Raw genomic sequence first — 17,075 nt, 5'->3', positions numbered from 1 at the left:
GATCTTCTGTACATTACAGGAGTTATTGCCCTTGTGTGACACTTTTTTTTAAAACTTTTTCATTTTGCTAATTATCTTGTATACGCTATAATAGATAGAAAGAAACTTTAAAAATAGTAAATAACTACTAACAAGACAAGATCTACAAATAAGTTACAGCACATTTCAGTCAGTATGTAGCTAATGGTAATATCTTTGGTTAGCTTGCTTGTTAGCTGAACCGTGAAGTCATTGTTAGGTAAGGTAAACTTCCCTCCTTTAAAAGTAGACTAGCCCAACAGATAAAAAATCTATCTCTCTGTAGGACTAAGCTACTATTAAAGGAGGAAAGTTTATCTTACCTAACAATGACTTCACGGTTCAGCTAACAAGCAAGCTAACCAATGATATTACCACTAGCTACATACTGACTGAAATGTGCTGTAACATGTCAAAATTGGTAAATTAACTCCTTAGCGCAGGTTGCCCTTAAATAAAAAGGCCATATCTACAAAATTGTCAATAAAGCTGAAATTGTCAGTTGACTCTTTTGAGAAGTTATTGCCCTTGATTGAGGCGAACATGACGACCAAGAAAAGATCTTAAACAATTCAACATAGTCAATAGTTACCAAAGGTACTAGGCTTATGATTCGATACGTCAGACGCGCATTTATTCTACACAAGACCCATCAGTGACGCTCAGATCCAAATAGTTAAAAAGCCAAACAAGTATTAAGTTGAAGAGCATTGAGGACCCAAAATTCCAAAAAAAATGTGCCAAATACAGCTAAGGTAAAAGAAATATGAAGGTTGTTATCTATTCGTTTGATGTGTGTCAGCCTTTTATTTTTTATAATTAGTGAATTTCCGTTTTGATTTTTCTCAGACTTAGGTATTTTTGTTATTTTACTTTTTGCTATTAGATTCAGAGATGCATAATGTCCCTTAGAACTTAGGATTAGAAAACAGGTTGACCGATATAATGTGTCTTTGTCTCTTCTCCTTAGGGTCATTGAGTTAACAGGATAGTCGTCTTAACTGTAACTTTACCGATCAATTACAACATTAAGACAGAGTATGGATTCGCATGGTGAACGATGCAACCATAGCAGGATATAAGTTATCCTGTCGAAATATCCTGTCTTGCTTCTTTTTGGAGTTCCTCCGATTCGTACAGTTTATGTTTTTATATACCATTGTTTGTATCTTCTTATTTCATTTATCAGAGTTGAATATCAGTAAACTACTAATATCTAAAACATCATTAATCTATTGCAGTTTTCCCAATAGATAGTTGATACATATTTAATTTAGCAAAGAGATGTTTAAAAATACCGAAAAAAACACACCGACCTAACCATCCTAATTTTAAGTTACCTTCACCCCGAGTTAGAAATAGCAGGTTTAACAGTTTTGTGCGTCTTGTAATTCTAGAAATAGCAAGACAATTTTCCACTAGAATGAAGGAAAATTACGGAGCTCTCTCCCGTTAAATGTCAATTTCCAATGCATATCAACCAAATTACATTTTGAAATTCCAGAAAAGGAAAAGTAAGCGAGTGTTATATTTGGGCATCACTATTCAATCAGAACATAATTCAACGTGAAGTTGGACGGGTTTTTGCTTGTCATATTATCACCACTGCCTGATTTTTAGACATTTTGCCACTTTGAACGTTCCGTTTATAAAACGATGAACTATTCGAAAACCTTGATTAAAAGTCTGGCATCTATGGGGAGTTTTCACAAGTTTCGAATGATGCTGGTTTTTGTTTTATCCCTTGGATATCAGCCAAGTATCCTTTCTGGGTTCGTGTTGATCAGTCCTATTTGTTTTTATCATTTAGTATTTTGTAGACTGTTATTTTGTTAGATTTTTTTATATATGGTATAGTCAGTTTGTCTTTGGCTTATAACTGTCCCTTTAGTATTTTGCATCTCTTATAATCTAAAATAAACACACCTCTGGTATAAAGAATTATAAGTCTGACATCTTTGTTGAGTATTTAAAAAGACTGAATTTCTAATTTCACAAAAAAGAAAAATTAAAAACGAGTTGAGGAGACTATGGTTAGAGGAAAACAATGTTGCTGGAATGTATTGTTTGCATCACAAAAATATTATTTCTGTATCTTTGAAAGACAAACAACATCTTTTTAAAAATCATCTTAACTTCAACTAGGAACTGAGAATACAAAAATTGAGCATTTATATGCATCAGGTCGACTCAGATATCATCATAACGTGAATGTGGAGTTTTATTTGTATTATTGAATCATGTCAATGTTTCTTTGACCTTCATGGAGATATTATTTCCGCATGATATTTATTTTTCTGAATTTCAAAATAGGTTATCTCTTTCTCGGTTCTCTTTTGAAAATGATTTTCTCCAATCCCATCATTGGTAGCTCAAAAGCTAGTGACAACACAAATGATACAGCAAATGTCAAACATATATGTCCAAGGAATTCATATATCTGTAATTAAAAGTGCAAAAATAAATCAATGATAATAACATTGGCCCAACTTTTTGGATTTTTCAGCTCTTCAACGTCGTTTTTGATTCGTCTTTACAGAAATGAGTGTCTAGCGTACACAACTATAATCATGGTTGTCTTGATGAGTATTTGTTCATAAAGAAAAGGAAGAAGAATACATTTTAAAGTGACTTATGTTTTATAAAAAAAATTCTTTGCAAATTTCGTTAGTCTAACGCGCTTTTCTTGATTTAACTCAACCGGGAACACTCAAACATAAAAGGAAAGCCTTTTAAACAGTGAACAAATTAACAAAAAATGAGACAAGAAATGCTTTAATTGAAAAAAAATCTTTTGATTTTTCTTTCGATATCACAACATCTGTATTTCGAAATAATAGATTAAAGTAGAGTAACACTGTTCAGTTATTCGATATCAATGGATGCGAATTTAAGCATGAATTTTTTTAGGTCGGTTCAGTCAAACACATTTCACTACGAATCAATATGGATTCAGAATTAAATTATTTGAACTTTATGGTAAAGAAGGATACTTCTACAAAATGAACACGGTGTGGAAACTTTTGTCTGGATCTTAAGTAAACGTACAGGAAAAAAAGTAGATGTAATTTGGTTAACCCCACATTAAGGTATTTAATTGACAAAGTGGTTGTCTATTTTTATTCTCTCTGAAGACAACTGCAAAACGAGTACGTTGCGTCAGGTGGAGAAGGAGCACCTGGGGTGCGTATTGCTTAATCATTATTTCTCTATTTTGTGTTTTGTGTACTATTGTTTGTCTGTTTGCCTTTTTCTTTTTTAGCCATGGCGTTGTCTGTTTATTTTTCGATTTATGAGTTTGAATGTCTCTCTGCAGGTATATTCAACCCTCTTTTTTTTTTTATAGAAAATAACTTTGCATTTATTGAATTGTATATTGAACTTACTGTTTCCATATCATTTAAAAAGACAAGTCTCTGTTTAGTCAATCTAAAATAGCTCTGTACAATCATATGAGTCATATATGCCATATATGTTAAACGACTTAATGGCACAAAGGCTTTCCACGATAAAATTGTGTTGATAAAACCTAAAATTGATAAAAAGTTACTTTATTAAATCAGAATAGTTTCATTTATACTAATTTAAGGACATATAACTTAATGGTGTAGAGTAGACGCTGTATTCCCTTCTATTTGTGCGACATATTTAATTTCAGAAACTTGAAAGCATCAAGTTGTTTATAAACATTCGTAAAATCAAATTGATTTAGTTATGTTGGTCTTATTGTCCTTACAGTCTTTAAGATAATGAAAGACATGTGTAGTTTCTCTCACACTAAAAAGAGTTCAAATCAAAATTTGCTTTGACTGAAATCATATAATTATAGTTACTATGACATACCAAAGTAACAATTTTATGCATTTTGACCAAACAACATTGTCTTTGCATTGCGTTTTAAAAGCAAAGACAACCACGAAAGAATGTATTCCAGACATAGATCTTCAGATACTGAATTATTTCCAATTCACTGTTTTAGCCTTTTACATGTTTTGATCGGAGCGTCACTAATAAGTCTTCTGTAAATGTTTCGCGTATTGTGAACCAAATTGTATATACTATGAGTTTATTTAGCATTACATTAGGAAGAATAAAGGTTATAAGGCAAATCGTAATAAGTCGATTCTGATGGTATTTTCATTGTTGTTTGACCTTTTGCGTTTGTTCATAGTGTGAATCCTTGCTCACCAAAAGATTCAAGACAGAAGTATTAAAAAGTTTTTACTACAGATATACATTTTCAAATTGTTTTCTTTAATACAATATTTATCACCTTCATCAAAACAAGGATAAATTATTGTATATGGAGTTGCTTGAAAGTCGAAAAAGTAAAATCACAAAAATACTTAACTCCGAGGAAAACTCAATCGGAAAGTCGCTAATCACATGGCAAAATCACAAAAATCGAATGGACTTATAGACTTATGACTAATAGACTTATGGACTCATACCACATCTTCTTTTTTATATTATAGATTTACATTTTTTACAAAACAAAAGTCTTAAATTGTGATAGAAAATATTACCTCCATTGCCTGTTGCACATGAAAAAATAACCCAGGAGATGCAAACTCCCCATATCGTTCTATGTACAGTATTGTATAGTGCTGCTACGTCATTGGACAAGGTGACACTTCCATTGTCATCGCCATGTAACCCATAAAGAATTAAACATGCTAAGGCAGCGAATACAGCCCACAATATCAAGTTAAGCCACTGAAAAGTATTTATAAAATATATATAAAACAACATTTCCTTTGTGCACTTTCAATAAGCAAAACTTACTCTAACTAATAATAGCGTAAGCATTATAATTTAAAAAAAAAGCATTCTGTGCTTTTTCTCATCCAGGGTACCCTTTCTGTGTATTTTATACAATATAAATTCCGTATAAGCTTATGAATTTCAACATTACATGTAATGATGTCCAATAATTTTGGTTATTCGATTTTTTTTTTTATAAAATTGAGAATGGAAATTGGGAATGTGTTCAAGAGACAACAACCCGACCATAGAACAGAAAACAGCAGAAGGTCACCAACAGGCCTTCAATGCAGCGAGAAATTATCGCACCCGAATGTATTCTTCGGTCTGTATAACAATATTTTGATTCCAAGATAACTTTTTCACATTTTATAGAAGATAGCTTGAAAGAACCCCGATGGAGACACGCAAATTTTGTAATGAAATTCATCCTCTCCGGTTAGAAATTCAATTTGACTGAACATCAAAGTAGTAAACGCCAGTAACGCACAACATCCAAATATGTTGAGACTTAAATAAAGGAAACAATAGTATACTGCAGTGATCTGGAAGGTTTTTTTCACTATGGGCCCAGGGCCCCTCAAAAATAAATTCAATGGGCCATTTTAAAAAATAATGGGCCATGTTGTCAAATGAGTGGGCCATTCGACTTCTGTAAAAAAATAAAAAGTATCATTATTTTCTCATGTTTTGGAAAAGAGGTGTTGGTACAAGTTTACCTTTATGATTTTAAATAATATTGTTCCTGTGATTATGTAATTTCAACGAATAAACAATAACTTCTTCCAAAACGGACAATATTTAAGATAAACCTTTATTTACAATGTTTAAACTGTTACTGTTGCCTTGGCTTGTTCATGTTTATGTTCTTTTTAACATTAAATTTGGGTCTTCGTCGATTTCATACTCATTCTAGACGTTCAGTTTTAGAGGACATTCAGGAACGTCCTCTGCACTTCTTGTGTTATTATTAATACTTCATCAAGATGACAAGAATAACAGTAGAGAGTACCATTAATTGATAGAACAAAACAATAATTCGCAGAAGTCATGTTTACAAAATGTCAAAACGAGCCGAAGACCAAAAAATGACAAGGACAGTTAAGCGCGTTTTATGGAGACAAAAACTATATTCATAAAAAGGCTTCAGGGGTTTTCAAACGAAATAATAGCAAGCTAAACTAAATTAAAAGATTATTATTAGAGTTAAATCTCGTCTGTAATAGCCAAATTCACAAATGTAAAGTTGTTTATAAAAAATTATATCATGAATGATGGTTAATTGCGTTTTTTGGGTTATCTGTTAAACCGCATGGTTCTAATATTCTATAGGAAAACACCCGAGACGTTAAACCGCATGGTTCTATTACCATAGGAAAACACCCGAGACATCCCAAAATATATAGGTGCTCCTATGATTGGAGGAACATTTTACAGTTGTGTACACACACATGGCGGCACGGAACACGATCGGAAAACTATTTGACGATATCTAAACGTTTCGAAACGATGTGAAAAATATCGTGCGCCACGTGGGCGCTTACATTTGTCACTATATGCGCCATTTCTGGTGAATATGCGCTATAGGCGCAGGGCGCACGTCCTTCCCGATCACTGTACTGCTGTTCAAAAGTCATAAATCGATTGAACGGAACCAAATCCAGGTGATAAACTAAAACAGAGGGAAAGACATAAACTATAAGAGGAAAACAACGAAACAACAGCACACGTAAGTGCAACAAATAACAATCAACAATGCAACATTCATACAAACGAATTATATGATAACAACTGCCATATATATCATACTTTTTATATGAATTTACCAGTTGAAAAAAATGAATCTATGCATTTGTCTGTATCCTACTCTTTTATACAAGCACATGACAAATTTATTTCTTTATGCATATATTAGCTTTCCTTTTTTAATGGATTGTTACTTACTTTGTTAACCCTCTACTTACAGCCATTTTTATATAAGAGATATCCTGTATACATTCCTACTAGATATGGACCCATTCTTGCGTATGGTCTGTCGTATATTTTACTGCGATGTTCGGTTCTATAAAATTACATGTAACTTGTATTTTTGTACTATTTGTTTGTGAAATCATAGAAAATAAAACAACCTGGGTGTCAACAAGCTTTTTTTCCTTTACATTTATATGAATTCTACATTTTAAAAAAGTAATATGATTTGAAAAACTCAATGAGTTAGTCTTATGGTGTTCCTTTCTTATGTTGTTTTAACTTAACGTTGAATTGTACATATTTTTGTATTTGCCAATACTACTACCATGTTTACTTCTGTTTATCTTTGCATTACGTTTCTATGCCTTCTGACCATCGATGATGTTGTCGATTTTCATTAACTTATGCTTTGTGATTGCCTCTCGATATTTTTTCATTTTTTAACCAAATCTCATCACATTTTTGCATTTTAATAGATTTTCTATATATATATATCTTTTTCATATTATATTCTTTATGTAAGTTGTATACAAATAGTCTGTTAAGCAAAAGTCAACAAAAAAAACCAAAAAAAAAACTTTTCACAATTTAGAATACTAATTTTTTTTTATAAGAAAGATATATCAAAACTAGTGAAGATTATTACGTACTGAGCAAATCCGCCCGCTGGTATTTCATAATAAGAAGAGACTACTCCTGTAGAAATCCAAGTTCCCAGCAAAAACACAAATAACACTCCAACCCCTGCTAAATGTGAACTAAAAAAGATACGGTTTAATAAGGAAAGCAAAAATTGTATCAAAAGATTTAGTTATTTGAAATCTTATTATCTTTGATCCAATTTTTATCATTTGGGGTTCAACAGTAAACGTTTTGCATGAAAAGGTTTAAAAAATATTATTTCAACGATTATTACAGGATTGAAAACAACAGTGGATATATTTTTTTTAATAGGAGAAGAGGTCAAATCTGCAGAAAGTTGGCCTCTTATAACATTTAACGGGTATAATTGATATATCTACATATAAAAGAACAAGTAATGGTGGTAAAGAAAACATATTTGGTATCTGACAATGAGGGAAATTTCATCAAGAATACAACTTCAAAGTCAGTGACCAATCCAATTAATTAATTGTAAAAACATGTCTTCGGAAAAAAATAAGATGTCTATAAAACGATTAAACATTACGACCAGTATTTGAGAGAAATCAGTGCTTCAAACCGCAGAGGGCATATTAACGTTTCAATGAAATACAAAATGTTAACACACATAGGTTTTTCCCAATGATAAGAATGACCGAAATACTTTTATTCTTCTCAGTGTTTTCTATATCTCTATTTTCATAGATATTCATTCTATATTGTTTGTTTGTAAAATCATAAAAAAATAAAATTCTCAAGATAAAAATCATTTTGTTGACACATTTGTGTTTCTAATTTTTACACCTTTTGACGTATTTTTCAACAGATTTTGAGCTTGAATTTTATTCAACTGCACTGATGATTCAATACCACATTTTTTCACGATTTGATTAAAGCTTATCTAGTTATGGGCTGAATTGAACGAAAAACTTACTAAAACAATGGTAGAAGAATAAGGGGACTCAATATGAAAAACTGCATGTCATTAGCAAGATACCATGTCCATACCATACACTGTAAAGAAAAGAAAAAGATTGATAGACATATTTATGTTGTATGAAAGAAGCGTCAATAATTTATAATGTTTGCCACACTATTCATATGAAATAATGACGAAATATGTTTTTATCATCAAAAAGGATACCAAAAAACAAAAGGAAAGGTTTTCCTTAGAAGTCATGTATTTAGAAGTATATCCAACAAGTTTCGAATTTGAAGTTGAGAAAAATATGTGAACAAATTTTCGAGCAACTGAAAAAGTCGACACATTGGTAGACTGACTAAGCTGTCCCAGGAATAAAACTTAAATCCATATTTAACTAACTTGCTTTTTTGGATCATCTACCAAATTGTTGATATACAATATATTGTAGTACCAGGCGTCTTTGCAGTAATTTGGTTCTGGGCCATCCTTTTCCCAGAGGGGACCACTTCCGATGTATGGAAACAAAGACACGTATACCATCAAAATCAACATATATGGAGGTGTTAATCTATGATGAAAAGTGTACGGTTATAAATAATCATAGTCACACATCATATATTCTAAGATTTAAAATTACAAAATAAAGAGAAACAAACAAGAAACGGGCAAGTAATGAATAGAGTCATTATTTGAATGTAATTCCTTTTTCTTTCCTTTTCAATTGACCGAAGAGTAAAGTATGAACGAGAAGGATAACACTACAAAAAGAGCACTTAAGGAAAGTGTCTTAAAATTATAAAATTCTTAAATTATATGAAATATGCATTACCTCCAAAATCTGTGAAAATAAAACATCCCCCAGTTAATCTTTCCTTCATTTTTCTTTAAATTCTTCATGACAAGATATGTCAACAATAGTCCACTGTGAAAAATCATGGAGTTGAGTATGCATAATGTTATCAAAATTTATTTGAGGTGTTGTTCATGCTTTTCTATATTTGCATTTTCTGTTTTATGTTCTAGTCGATTATTTGTCGTTTTTTTGTGGTCATGCTATTGTCTGCTTTTGACTTTTGAATAGCGGTATACTATTGTTGCCTTTATTTCTTCGACTTGTGGTTTCTGATTTCTACCTTTAAAACAACTATCTTTTTTTTTATTCGTACTGGATTAGCCTTTTGTAGACGAAAGGCGAGATTGATGTACACTATTGTCAACCAGGTATCGATGATAAGTTTATGCTAACAAAAATTCCACTAACTGTTTACGCAGATTGTTTGCTTATTACCGTTACTGCGACATAGCATAAACAACGACTGAAGATTATCAACAAATTTAAAAAAAAATATAAAGAGGGGAGGGGCAAAGAAATAAACAAATGCAATAATAACGAGCCCGATAAACTTATTGCAGTTCAGAAATTATGCAATGCATTTAAACAGCCATAGGACAGCTCGCATTAATTTTGAGTATTAATATTGTTGTTTTTGTTGTTGTTGTTGTTGTAAGTGCCATCAGGAAATATTTTAAAATTGTTTGATAAAATTACGAATTTGTTTGGTCAAACAATTCATACTTGATTTTTTGGTTTGAAATTTTAATTTTACGAGAAATTATACAATCTCCCGTAATATAACAAAATGAAATAAACCTACCTCAGAGTAAAGAACGAGTCTACTGATACAAACGAGTTGGTTATGATACTAAATGAGATTCTCTCTTTATATTTAGGTAATGCTGTAGCAATATTATCTGAATTGAAAACATAATAAATAATAAATAAAGCATGTCTATAATGGCTATATTGAAACTTTAATTTGCAATAAAAACATGTTCCCTTTATTTTTAGTAACATAGATTGTTTTTCCGTATAATTACATATAAAAATATTTTACTGAATTGATTTTATTCTGCTTTCGCGTCAATTGATTATTTCAACAGCTCAAACCCGTAGTTAGAGCTGATATTTATCAGAACATTCATTGATTGTTAATGGAGAATCGTCTCATAGGCACTCATACCACTTCTTCCTATATATTTTGATGGTTACTTGATTTGCTGAGTTATAGCCACTCACACACCAAGCTCTCTAATTAAACTATATAATTGTCAGGAAGGTGTCAGTTTTCCAGATTTTTATGTTTTTCTTTTGGGAGATTGTTTCAGCATTTAAAGATACATAAGGAATCTCTGTGACAATACAACTTATAAAATTTACCTGCAATGCTAAAAGATGACAGGTAACCATGCCCAAGACACACCCAAGTCATGGATATAAAACGTATACCATTAATACACGTTATTGTATCTTTACTTTGCTCTGTCCTAAGGATAGAGGCTCCATTTGTATATACCGAAAACGACAGAAGAATCTTTCCAATGAGTCCTTAAAACAGAAAGCAGCAGGTATTAGAATATGTATCTTAACACGCGTAACTAGTAAGAAACACTATCATACTTCTGACAAAGTTTGTTTGTGTAACATTCGCCAGTAAAAAAATCACAAATCAAATGAATATAAATATTTTAAGATCTATGTCAGTACAACCTCTTTTTTTTTTTTAAGAAATCTTACATCCAGTTGTGGCATGCACACTTTATAATATATTTTTATGTTCATACTAAATGAGTCTAAAGCTGTACTGGTTGAATATTTCAATCAAGTAAAACAAATATCAAATTTTACGGTTGGAAATTTAACTCTAATGTATTTTTCAGTGACTGTATGAACTCTGACATCAGTAAATTTGTAGATTTGTCACTGCAGAGAATTTGTAGGTCAAAGCTACCACGGTTTCATACTGAATATGCAAAATACCAAATCAATAATGATTAAAGGGAAGTAGGTGAGAAACATGCAAGATATATATCCCGGAGAAAGTCAATTAAAAGTGACACATAAATATAACAGCCACGAAAAATGTATACAAACAGTGATAACTTATAACTAGTCTTGTTTTTTTAATCCAAGATTTTAAAAGTTGTGCATACAAATTTTAAAAATATGGCATAGAAAATCAAATGTTTATTAACTAGATTTTATAATTCAGTAATGTATTTTTTCATTTAAAGGATAGAAAGCATTTCCTTACCTGGTTCATGAAGAATTTTAGAATCAGCATTGTCCAGGAGTGAGGTCTTTTCTCCCTTCTTAGAGTATTTGACCTCATACTCAGAAGACTTTATTTCATCCTCAGTTTCCCACTTTGGCCGTTGTATAAAAACAATGTCGTACAATGTCCCTAGTACCATTACTGCTATGAATAAACATACAACCACCCTTTAAGTAAATAGAAACATAAAATTAGAAAAGTTCAAAAGGTTCCAAAGTCTTATGTCAGCTGAATATTTGCTTTGACGAAGTTTGTGAAGGAAGGGCTTGGTGTTTAACTATTTAGAGCTATATTGTAAATTAACACGCAATTACATTTTATACAAGGAGTAATTATTGTTCCAAAAGAAAAAGAAAAAGTTAAAGACTAAAGGATTATACAAGACCGAGATCACCAAAACAGAGACTATTATGATAAACATGGAGAAACATAAAACCTTAACTGGAATTTGTGATAATGGCCTAAATGGTTGACAACAGCATGTAAATATATAGAAAAGTAAAATAAAAATATGCATACCACTGCCCAACCCCCTCCCCACACATACAAAAATATCAAGAAAGCACTGCTTCCTTAGTGATATAGCTAAAGTACCAATGGATAACTGTAATTGTTAGTAATATACTCACAAAACAATAATTGCCCTATCGTCAAGGGGTTTGTCTGGTTCCTGACATTCGATAGATGAAGCTTTAAACGTATTATTGGCTAAAATAAAATAAAAATATAAATAAATGCCATCTTAAAACATTGCTTTTGCATATATAAACATTGCATGTAACGTGTTTTTTTATTTATCTAATTGTAAATGACGTCTCTACACTAAATCTAATGGATGTTTGACGTTATTTGCATTCATCTAGCTGTCAGTATCTGCGAGTACTCTCAGATCTAGAATTAGTGTTTAATTTTGTAAAAACCCTACCACGTCTAATCTGGGTTTTTGTTAGATGTTTTTTTTTCTCAGTTTTTTACTGATCAGATGAGCTGAGTCTTTATCGACGGATTTGTGTGTTGTGCTTTAACATCATTGTCTTATGTTATAATATGATAATACCACATCATCATATTTTTATTTAACAGTGGTTTTGGTTTAGAGAAGTAATAATAATGTTTTACATCTCCAAATTGGAAAATGATAAAATTCTTTCAACCGTGAAAAATGATTTGATAATAAAGTCATATCGTTTGTTCACGTCATTTATGATATTTATATGTTATACCTGAAATATATTATCAATGGTAAGCAACCCGTATGCTCAATAAAAAAGTTATTTGTAGGCTGCTTTTTCTTTCAACTTCTAACATTTAAACGTAAATCATTTTAATTAGTTTCTCCTGCATTGTTTTGAAATTGTCTTATTTTATGAAAACAAATATTATTAACAAAATCTAAAGGACACGATTTCCTCATCAGCAAAAGGAAAGTTAATTAAACCATATTGACACTTTACAAACCTACCTGTATTTATGAGATATTTGACATCTGCTTCATTACAACTGCTTGGAACACATATTCCAACAGTAATCTAAAACATAACAATACTCTGGAATAAACAATGGTGAAAACAATTTGAGACAGAGGAAAGTTGCCAGGCTTAATATTATTTCACTCATGTATTGCCTAATTTTCCGATTTTTTTCTTATTCCTGTTGCATGTCTGCATTGAGTATTTTTTGTTTCACAGAATCCAAAATAAAATCTGAGTGCTCTTATATGAAGTATATACACTAGAGATTGGAGGGTCCTAATACACTTGTCAACTAAAGGCAACAGTAGTATACCGCTGTTCGAAAGTCATACATTGATTAAGAGAAAACAAACTAAAGCTGAGGGCAACACATCATCTATAAGAGGGAACAAACGAAACAACAGAATCACTGAAGTGCAACAAAAAAAAAAAACATCAATGCAACGCACACAGAAACGAACTATATGATAACAAATGCATTTTTTTCTAATTTGGAACAGGACATTTTAAGAAAAAATGCTGTGTTGAACCTGGTTTTGTGGCTATATAAACCTTTTCAACACTTGGTACTTTTTACTTACACGTCGTAAGAACTTTGCCATATCTCCTGTGATTGATATGGATGCTTTACAGTATTGTCCTTTAAAATTGTAAGTGATACCGTTCACTGGTTGTGCAGTAGTAACAGCCAGACATTCGTCATAGGCACCTAACCATTTAGTACTTCCTCCTAGTATGTTTGATGAGGGTTTGCCTGCAGCGTCTATGACTGAAAATAAGTGAATGATATTTTGATTAAGTGATTGAAGGTTTGAAAAAATAGTGATGTACACTTGTGTGAATTATTGAAAAGAAAATTGAGACCTATCAATTTTATCCAAAGCGCTAAATTTAATAGTCCTATTTCAATTACTAGTACTAAAAGCAATTTTTTAAAATAATAATCCTGGTACTTTTGATAACTATTTACACCACTGGGTCGATGCCACTGCTGGTGGACGTTTCGTCCCCGAAGGTATCACCAGCCCAGTAGTTAGCACTTCGGTGTTGACATGGATATAAATTATATGGTCATTTTTATAAATTTTCGGTTTACAAAACTTTGAATTTTTCGAAAAACTAAGGATTGTCTTACCCCAGGAGTAGATTACCTAAGCCGTATTTGGCACAACTTTTTGGAATTTTGGATCCTCAATGCTCTTCAACTTTGTATTTATTTGGCTTTTTAACTATTTTGATCTGAGCGTCAATGATGAGTCTTATGTAGACGAAACGCGCGTCTGGCGTATAAAATTATAATCCTGGTACTTTTGATAACTATTTAACAATGACAAATCTTCCTCGAATCAGAACTCACTTTTTCATTACACTCAATGCTTTAGTTCTATTTACGACGTTGCAACGGAAGGAAGGGGGAGAAATATTTCTATTGTTAGATTTTTTTTAGATTTGTTAAATCTACAGAAAAGATTTTCATAACAGACTGTAATTTTTTTGAAAATATTCAAACAAATAAGTAACTTTTGTTTATCTAAGATTGTCTTTTTATCCTTTTTAGTTTTTTGCTATGGCGTTGTAAGTTTTTCTTTCAGACGACTTCCGAGTTGTAATATCCCTTTGGTTTCCTCTGCCTCGTTTTGCGTTAACGCAATAGTACGCTTATTCTTAAACTACCAAAGAACAAACCATTTGTTTTTGTGATTATCAAGGCTGAGTTATTTATTTCCAAAATCCTCCTGTCCCCCCCCCCCCCAGAATATCAAATGGTCGTCCCCTTAGAGCATATTCGCGCAAACAGGACACGTTGTGGAACGTACACGCCACAGATGCGGCAAAGTAATATTGCCATCTTAAAAAGTGAAGTTTGCATAAGCAAGGTTGAAATCGTTCATTTGTCGTAAATTTTAGCTGATGATTTTTGCAGTTATGTCTAGAATTAGACAATTTCGAAAGTAATCCCTTAAGTTATTTTGAATAAGTTATGGTTTTATAGTTTAAATTATACAGATTATTTAGATTATCATCGCTCGTCACTTTAAAAGCAAAAGAAACGTTTTATTACTTTTCTTTAATACAAAGTGACAAGTTTTGGACCGAAAATCTATAAATTCCCAAATAAGGTCTTAAAAAAGTGATATAAACAAATTTATTCATTTGCCATGATAACATTTTTGTAAAATGTTGTTATATAACAAGATAAAAAAACTCACTTGACAAGGCCCAAGGCACTTGCAGTCCATATCCTTCCTCTACTGCTGCGCTGTGGTTTAGACATACCTCAGAAATCTGAAAGGTTGGCGGTGATTCTGTTGTTACTTCAAGCAAGTTGCTGTTCTCACTAGATATATAAGAATTGTACGGTCGGCCATATCTAATGGAATCTTTTTTAATTTTACGAAGTACATTATTGATATCACTTGTAGTGCCGACGGCTTTAACAATATTCACAAATTCATGAGGACGATTTTTAATCAAGTTTACACGTAATTTTGAATAATTTATTTCATCTAACATATTACTGTAATCGTTTTCGTTTTCTAGACATAGTACACTTCCTATAAGTATTAAAATACATATTATTGAATTCTGCATATCTATCCACTATGGTAACAACTAACAGCCAAGAATTATTAATAAATGAAAGTTTTATTTATTGCTAATTTAAAGTAGCATCAAATTTATCACTCATGCAGGGATATGTTGATAAAGTATCAACCTTTGATATGTTATGGTCAACATTTAATCAAACATCGAATACACGTGATTAAGTGCAAACACTTACGAAACACTAATAAGAAATGGAGTGTTCATACTATAAATAAACTAATCATATATACCAGGAATAAAATTTAATATTTACGCCAGACGCGCGTTTCATCTACAAAAGACTCATCAGTGACGCTCGATTCAAAAATGTTATAAAGGCCAAATAAAGTACGAAGTTGAAGAGCATTGAGGACCAAAATTCCTAAAAGTTTTGCCAAATACAGCGAAGGTAATCTTTTTCCTGAGGTAGAAAAGCCTTAGTGTTTCCAAGTTTTGTTAACAGTTAATTTTATAATTATAAACATATCAATGATAACTCAAGTCAACACAGAAGTGCTGACTACTGGGCTGGTGATACCCTCGGGGAAATAAATCTCCACCAACAGTGGTATCGACCCAGTAGTTACAAATAAACTCATCATAGATACCAGGAATAAAATTTAATATTTACGCCAGACGCGTGTTTCGTCTACAAAAGACTCATCAGTGACGCTCGAATCAAAAATGTTATACAGGCCAAATAAAGTACGAAGTTTAAGAGCATTGAAGACCAAGAATTCCTAAAATTTTTGCCAAATACAGCTAAGGTAATCTTTTCCTGAGGTGGAAAAGCCTAAGTATTTTCCAAAATTCAAAGTTTTGTTAACAGTTAAATTATATAATTATAAACATATCAATGATAACAGAAGTGCTGACTACTAAAACTGCAATATGTGCATGTTTTCTTAAGGTGGCTTGGTTGTCTTAATTATAATCAATAGTGATTTTTTTTAATTATTTGCCAAAATGAAGTTTTTATCATACTTTTTTCAAAAATATAATAAAAAGTATGGGTCACCAGACATTTTTTTTACGCTACAGGTTAAGCAGAATTATCAGATTATGTATAGATTATTCTTGGAAAATCCAGTTTTGTGTGATAAAAGGAAACTATACCATAGTATTTGAGGAAAATACACACAAAAATATTGTGATTTTCAGAAAATACAGTCGCAAATATGATAAAACACATAATTTTCTATATTGATATTAAACGTCTTACACATGAATTACATACCATTCTCAAAATTAGCAGATTTCCTTAAAAATCTACGCCAAATATCATCTGCTACTTCAAAACCCAAAATAAAGGATGACACCGTAGCTACCCTAAATACCGACCGGGAGAGGGATGTTGAGGCAGTCAAGGTCGTTAAAAACTTCCATCACCATCACATACCTTAACGACCGACCGTGCAAGGGCTGTATAGCCAGTCAATGTCGTTAAAAACTTCCATCTTCGTAGCTACCTTAAGTAAATTTTCTCATTGTACTAAATAATTTTAGATGTTTTTGGAGTACAGAGACACAAGCGAGTTATTGGTACATGTTAATGCAAACAAATCACTCTTGATACTTTTATTT

The 17,075-nt window shown here is 31.7% G+C and overlaps 1 pseudogene; it reads right to left on the bottom strand.

Annotated features, from left to right (window-relative positions):
• Positions 1 to 2,159: 2,159 nt before the first annotated feature.
• On the bottom strand, positions 2,160 to 15,538 carry LOC134707811 (nose resistant to fluoxetine protein 6-like; annotated as a pseudogene).
• Between the last annotated feature and the right edge of the window lie 1,537 nt (positions 15,539 to 17,075).

Source organism: Mytilus trossulus, chromosome 2, assembly GCF_036588685.1.
Source record: "Mytilus trossulus isolate FHL-02 chromosome 2, PNRI_Mtr1.1.1.hap1, whole genome shotgun sequence".
NCBI lineage: Eukaryota > Metazoa > Mollusca > Bivalvia > Mytilida > Mytilidae > Mytilus > Mytilus trossulus.
Note: the sequence above shows the minus strand (reverse complement) of the source record. Positions and strands in the feature narration are given on the sequence as shown.